The sequence below is a fragment of the Chenopodium album genome, chromosome 15, assembly GCF_948465745.1.
Source record: "Chenopodium album chromosome 15, dcCheAlbu1.1, whole genome shotgun sequence".
In the NCBI taxonomy this organism is placed as follows: Eukaryota; Viridiplantae; Streptophyta; class Magnoliopsida; order Caryophyllales; family Amaranthaceae; genus Chenopodium; species Chenopodium album.
In genome coordinates this window covers 34396857-34403055 of record NC_137848.1, presented here as the reverse complement: position 1 = coordinate 34403055, position 6199 = coordinate 34396857, and the positions used below count along the sequence as shown (strand labels likewise).

The 6199-nt window shown below is 39.1% G+C and overlaps 1 non-coding gene across 1 annotated transcript; it reads right to left on the bottom strand.

Annotated features, from left to right (window-relative positions):
• Positions 1 to 3088: 3088 nt before the first annotated feature.
• Positions 3089 to 3194, bottom strand: LOC145583518 (small nucleolar RNA R71). Its single transcript, XR_014100160.1, has one exon. It is a non-coding gene; the product is annotated as a small nucleolar RNA R71 (small nucleolar RNA).
• Positions 3195 to 6199: the final 3005 nt, after the last annotated feature.

The window sequence follows — 6199 nt, the reverse complement described above, 5'->3', positions numbered from 1 at the left end:
TTGCCAATGACTCCAAACACCCTTGGTGTTACTAAGCAAACATCCTCGAATCGTTCAACTCTTCCTAAACTAATCCTATTCTATGCATACAATGAATGAAAAGAAAGAAAAAAGGGAAATAAGAAAGATCTCACCGGGAATCCAAGCTAAGCTAAGAAAAGCGGGGTAATGAAAATACCACCTCCATGAAGCTTCAATCAAGCATAGCATGAATTATAAAATACAAGTGAGAATGAAAAAGAGGAAAATAGAGCTATATTCAAAGAAAACGGTTAGTAACTTCAAAACAAAATAATAAGAAAGCAAAATCAAAAATAGAAAGACAAAGTAACAAAATCAAACTAATCAACAAAATCAAATCAAAACAAACCAATCAAAATATTAAAATCAACTATACACTCAAAATAGCAAAGTCAACTATACACCTAAGCTACAATCATTTGGATCAAAGGGATTTGGATTCAAGGGTTTTAGATTTAGGGATTTGGATTCAAGGGAGCAAAAATCACCAACTCATCATGAAAGAGCAATCATCATCAAAATCAATCATCAAAAGATTTTCGACAAGAAAAACATGATATGATTATGGAAAACAACAATACTCAACAACATCAAGTATATCAAGACAGGCAATATAATCATAAACCATCAAGGCATGAAAAATCAAGGACATCCAACAACAACAAAATTGGCCACCGAGACCCTTCCATAAGACTAGTGTCCTCCCAAGACAAACAAAAATACATCTCAACATCCAATCAATACAAAACAAATATCGCATAATAAAAGGGATGGAGCTAAAAGCAAAAAGAGGGGGAACTAGTTACCACCAGGCCCCCGACACCATCATCATCATCCTCCCTATCATATGAGAAGTTGGATGGGGGACCATAAGGATCCCATCCCCTAGTGTAACCGGGTGCCCAACCATAGGGACCCCTTGATGAGTGACATTTTTGGCACTCATTTGGTTCCTTTTTGGATGATTTTTATTTCTTTTTATCTCTCTTTTCTTTAGTTTTCCTTAGTTTTATTCTTGTTTTCTTCATTTTATGCTTTTTGTGGTTAGTTTCTCTATTTCGTGCTATTTCTTGTTTACTTGCTATTTTTCCCTTTTACTTGCTTTTTATCCTTTGATTGTAGGTTGTGATTGATTGTCCAAGGATTCCCGGGCTTCCTTTCTATAGTTTTCCGTTGATTTTCATGCCTAAAGCTTGTGCAAGAAGTTTCAAGTCAATGAGAGGTTCAAGGAGCATGCTTCAAAGTCTTGTTTATGCCTTCCTCATGGCTCATTTTCTTCAAGAAATTCAAGGAAGTTGCTGCCTACCTTATCCTCCATCATCATCATCTAGGATGCGTGCACCTCGTGAGCAAGGGCAAAGAAGAAAGGAGGAAGCTGCAGCTATGTGCGGGCGCACTCGAGGAGTGTGCGGCCGCACATCTGTCGTGTGCGGCCGCACATCAGGTTTGTGCGGGCGCACATTCCTGGGTACACTCCTTCGAGCGCCCGCACCAACGTGGGTCTATTTTTGGACGTCTTTCCCAACTTCCTCTTGGGGATTGTTAGTTATTTCATTCCTTTTATAGTGAGAGAAGTTTGGATCTTGGAGGGGAGAATTAGATTAGATTAGATTTTAGAGAAAGAAAACATTAGCTCTTAGCATTTTTAGAGAGAGAAAGTGTGGGTTTGATGATTGATGATTGAAGATTGCTTCATTTGATTTGATTTCTATCAAGTTTGTAAGGATTCTTTACTCTTTAATGCAATTCAAAGTTTGATTTCATTAGTATTGTTGTTTGATTTGACTAATTGATAGTTGATTGTTTTGCTTGTTTCAATTTGATTTCAATTGATGAATTTGGGAATGATGATTAGCTTAGCTTTGATTTTGTTGTTCTTTATGGATTGTGAGTAGTGTATTTGCTAGGGTAGTGGTGAAGCATGTATTGATGATGAATTGAGGTTAATTTGGGGGAATATTGATTGAGTTGATGATGTGATTAAATTGGTTGATTGATTATGTGCATGTGTGTGTTTGATTTAGGCTTGATCACCCTAGTTATTCACACTAGATTGCATTGTAAGCTTGCTATGATACGGACCATTGATTAGTAAACTTGCAATTTCACGATTGAGGTGCTTTGTGACGTTCCCTAGGTAGTGTTTAGCGTAGTTGACGCTAGTTAGACCTCTAGGTGAACCATCTTAGTATGCTCTTTTGGATACATGATGATTTTCCTTCATATCGCTTGACTTAGTTGGTTCAACCTCCCAAATTACCGTTTCCATTATGATTGCATGTGGATCCATTGCTCTAGTGTCTTAGATTGATTTCATATAAGTTTTGCATTGCCTAGTTTAGCCTAAGTCCTACCTCAACCCTTTCTTGACTCCGAAATAGCTTGATTTAGGCATCGTGCATTTGATATCCATTCCCTTGGGTTCGACCTTGACTTACCACTACGCTAAATAGGGGTTAGTTAAGCTACAAATTTTGTTTGATTGGGTGGGGTGGTAGCCCAACGACCTACCGTTCTCTGTCCCATCAAAATGGCGCCGTTGCCGGGGAATGGTGCTTGAGTGCATGTTGTTTTTGAGTCTATTTCATTTTGATAAAATATAAAAAGATTTGACACTTAGGCTACACTTGTAGCCGTGCTACTAATATTGTCTTTGAGTTTTGTGTGTGTAGATCCCAAGTCATGGGAGGTAGTTCAAGAGTTACCTTGAAGGAGCTTGGAGTGCCCGGGGCTTATAGGTATGAGAGCGCCATAGCTCCACCTATATCACCGGAGAATGACTTTAAAATAAAGCCGGCAATGATCACCCTTATTGAGAGGAGACAATATGGTGGGGCGAAGAACGAGAGCCCATTGAACCATCTTAAGGAGTTTGAAAAATATTGCAACACAATCAAGATTAATGGGATGTCTCAAGAATTCATCCGCCTTAAGTTGTTCCCTTTCTCCCTCATAGGAAGGTCTTTGGAATGGCTAGATAAAGAGATGAAGCCCAATTCATTGAAAACTTGGGATGATGTCACCAAAGCTTTCTTGTTCCGTTTCTATCCTCAAAAGAAAACGGCGGAGGCAAGAGCTTTGATTCAAGGGTTCAAGCAAAAGCCTAATGAAAGCCTTTATGAAGCATGGGAAAGATTCAAGGATTATCAAAGGGAGTGTCCACACCATGGGATTCCCACCTATCAAATCATACATATCTTTTATGGTGGGTTGAGTTCTCATGGGAGAGCAAATTTGGATGCCGGAGCCGGAGGCCCAATCATGAACAAGACGTAAGAAGAAGTGGTTGATGCTATTGATGAAGTAGCTCGTCATTATATGAATTGGCAAGAAGTGGAAAGAGAACCAACAAGCAAGGGTTACTCAATCGAACAACTTAGTATCATTAATGATTTGACCACTTTGATTGCGGATTTAGGGAAAGAAGTTATGTCTCTCAAGGAAAAGCTTGAGAAGCCTCCTTCCCAAGCTCCAATTCTTCCCTCCCGAATTAAGGGGAGAGGTACATCTTCTCACTCTAACTCCAATCTTTCAACTTGTTGCATGATTGTGGAATGTTGGCCATGTCAATTATGTGGAATGAATGATCACAATGCTTCTATGTGCCCAAATGTTTCTTGTAGTGAATGTGATGGAAGTGAAATGGAACACATGAATTATGTCAATAATCATGCTTGTGAACCTAGAAATGATGTTCAAAGGAATATTGGAAATAGGAATCATCATATGAATCATGATGATTATAACCAAAATGGAGGTTATAGGAATCATGATTGCCAAGAGAATCATGGTAACTATAACCATCATGGTTGTAATGGTCATGGTCATGGCTATAGACATGGGGATCATAACCAAGGTTATGATAACTATGGTCAACAAAGGAGCCAAAATGAAACTAGGGGTAATTGGAATAATCAAGCTAGGGGATATTTTCAAGCAAGTTTCCAAGATGGTTCCCCAATTGATTTAGTTCCAAATGCTCAAAGTTTAAATGATAATTCCCATGACCAATCATTTCCTTCTAGAGAATTTTTGGAAAGTGTCATTGAGAAACAAGCAAAGACTTTGGAAATGTGTATGGTTTTGAATGAAGAGAAGTTTAATTACATGTTGGCTTATAACAAAGATTTGAGTGAAAAACTTTCTCAATTGACTAGTATATTCAAGGAATATGCGCACTCTTTTTCTTTGATTCCACCTAGCTTAGATTCTAGGAACCCTATGGATGCCATTGTTACTAGAAGTGGTAAGGTCCTTGAAGGAGGTGTGCCTAAGAAGAGTGTTGCTAATGAGAGAACTAGTAAGAATTCCATTGAAATTGAAGGTGATGAATGCCCCTTGAGCGAAAATGTCGGTGAGGAACAAGTAGAGAAGGTGATAGAGAAAGAGAGAGAGGTTTGCAAACAAAGGCTCCCCTATCCTCAAAGATATAATAGATATAAGTTGGATGAACAATTTGGGAAATTTGTAGAGATGCTTAAGCAACTTCATTTAACTCTTCCTTTCACCGATGTTGTTGAACAAATGCCAAATTATGCTAAGTTCCTTAAGGAGATTTTGAGTGGAAAAAGGACTTGTGATGTGGTGGAGACCATTAGCCTTACCGAGCATTGTAGTGCAATCATCATGAATAAGATGCCTCCTAAGTTGAAGGATCCCGGAAATTTTTCCATCCCTTGTGCTATCAACAAGACCCAAATTGATAATGCCCTATGTGATTTAGGAGCTAGTGTTAGCCTTATGCCATATTCGGTTTATCAAAGATTAGGTCTAGGAGAACTTCTACCTTCAAAAATTACCTTGCAATTAGCCGATAGGTCAATCAAGATTCCTAAGGGAAAGGTAGAAGATGTGCCTTTAAGGGTTGGAAAATTTGTTATTCCGATTGATTTTGTAGTGTTGGACATGGATGAAGATGCTACAATACCTATCATCTTAGGTAGACCTTTCCTTGCTACATCGGGGGCTATGATAGATGTGAAAAGTGCTAAGATATCTCTTAAGATAGGAGAGGAAGTAATTGAATTTGATTTGAATGAAGGAATGAAATATCCTTCCTCTTCTTTAGAAAATTGCATGAGAGTTCAAGTGCTTGATAATATTGTGAATTCCATGCATGAGCACTTGCTCACATCTAACGATCCTCTTGAGTGTGTCTTGTTGAACAAGGAAAAGGTAGGTATCTCAACCAAGGAAGAGCAATTGTATGAAAATTTGCTTAATGAAGGCGATATAGGGAGTGGAGAAGAAACTTGCATGGGGATATCAAGTCAAGATGCTTTGCAAGTGGCCTCAACCAAAGAAGGTAAAGGTGTTCCCATGGTAGAGCTAAAACCTCTACCATCATACCTTAGGTATCAATTCTTAGGCCCTAATTCTACATATCCCGTTATTGTTAGTGCATCCTTGAGTGAAAGCCAAGCTCAAGCGTTATGTGGTGTTTTGAGGAAGCACCAAGGTGCTTTGGGGTACACAATTGATGATCTTAAAGGCATAAGCCCCGCCTTGTGTACACACCACATAACACTTGAGGAAGGCACCCTTCCTTCTATTGAACGACAAAGGAAACTACATCCCCAAATGGGAGAAGTAGTCAAGAAAGAAATCACCAAGCTTTTGGATGCGGGAATTATATTCCCCATTTCAAGCTCGAGGTGGGTCTCTCCCGTGCATGTCGTTCCTAAAAAGGGGGGTATGACCGTAGTTGAGAATGAGAAAGGTGAGCTCATTCCAACTAGAACGGTCACCGGTTGGAGGATGTGTATAGACTATAGACGTCTAAACACATCAACCAAAAAGGATCATTTCCCTCTCCCTTTTATTGACCAAATGCTTGAAAGGTTGACTAGGCACAAATTCTACTGCTTTCTTGATGGATATTCGGGATTCTTTCAAATTCCTATTCACCCCGAGGATCAAGAAAAGACAACTTTCACATGCCCCTATGGTACCTTTGCATATAGAAGAATGCCCTTTGGATTGTGTAACGCTCCGGCGACCTTTCAAAGGTGTATGATGAGCATTTTTGGGGACATGCTTGAAGAGGAAATGGAAGTCTTCATGGATGATTTTTCCGTGGGAGGTGTTTCATTTGAGGATTGCCTCAAAAATCTTGAACGATGCTTAGAGAGATGTGAAAAAGTCAACTTGGTGCTTAATTGGGAAAAATGCCACTTCA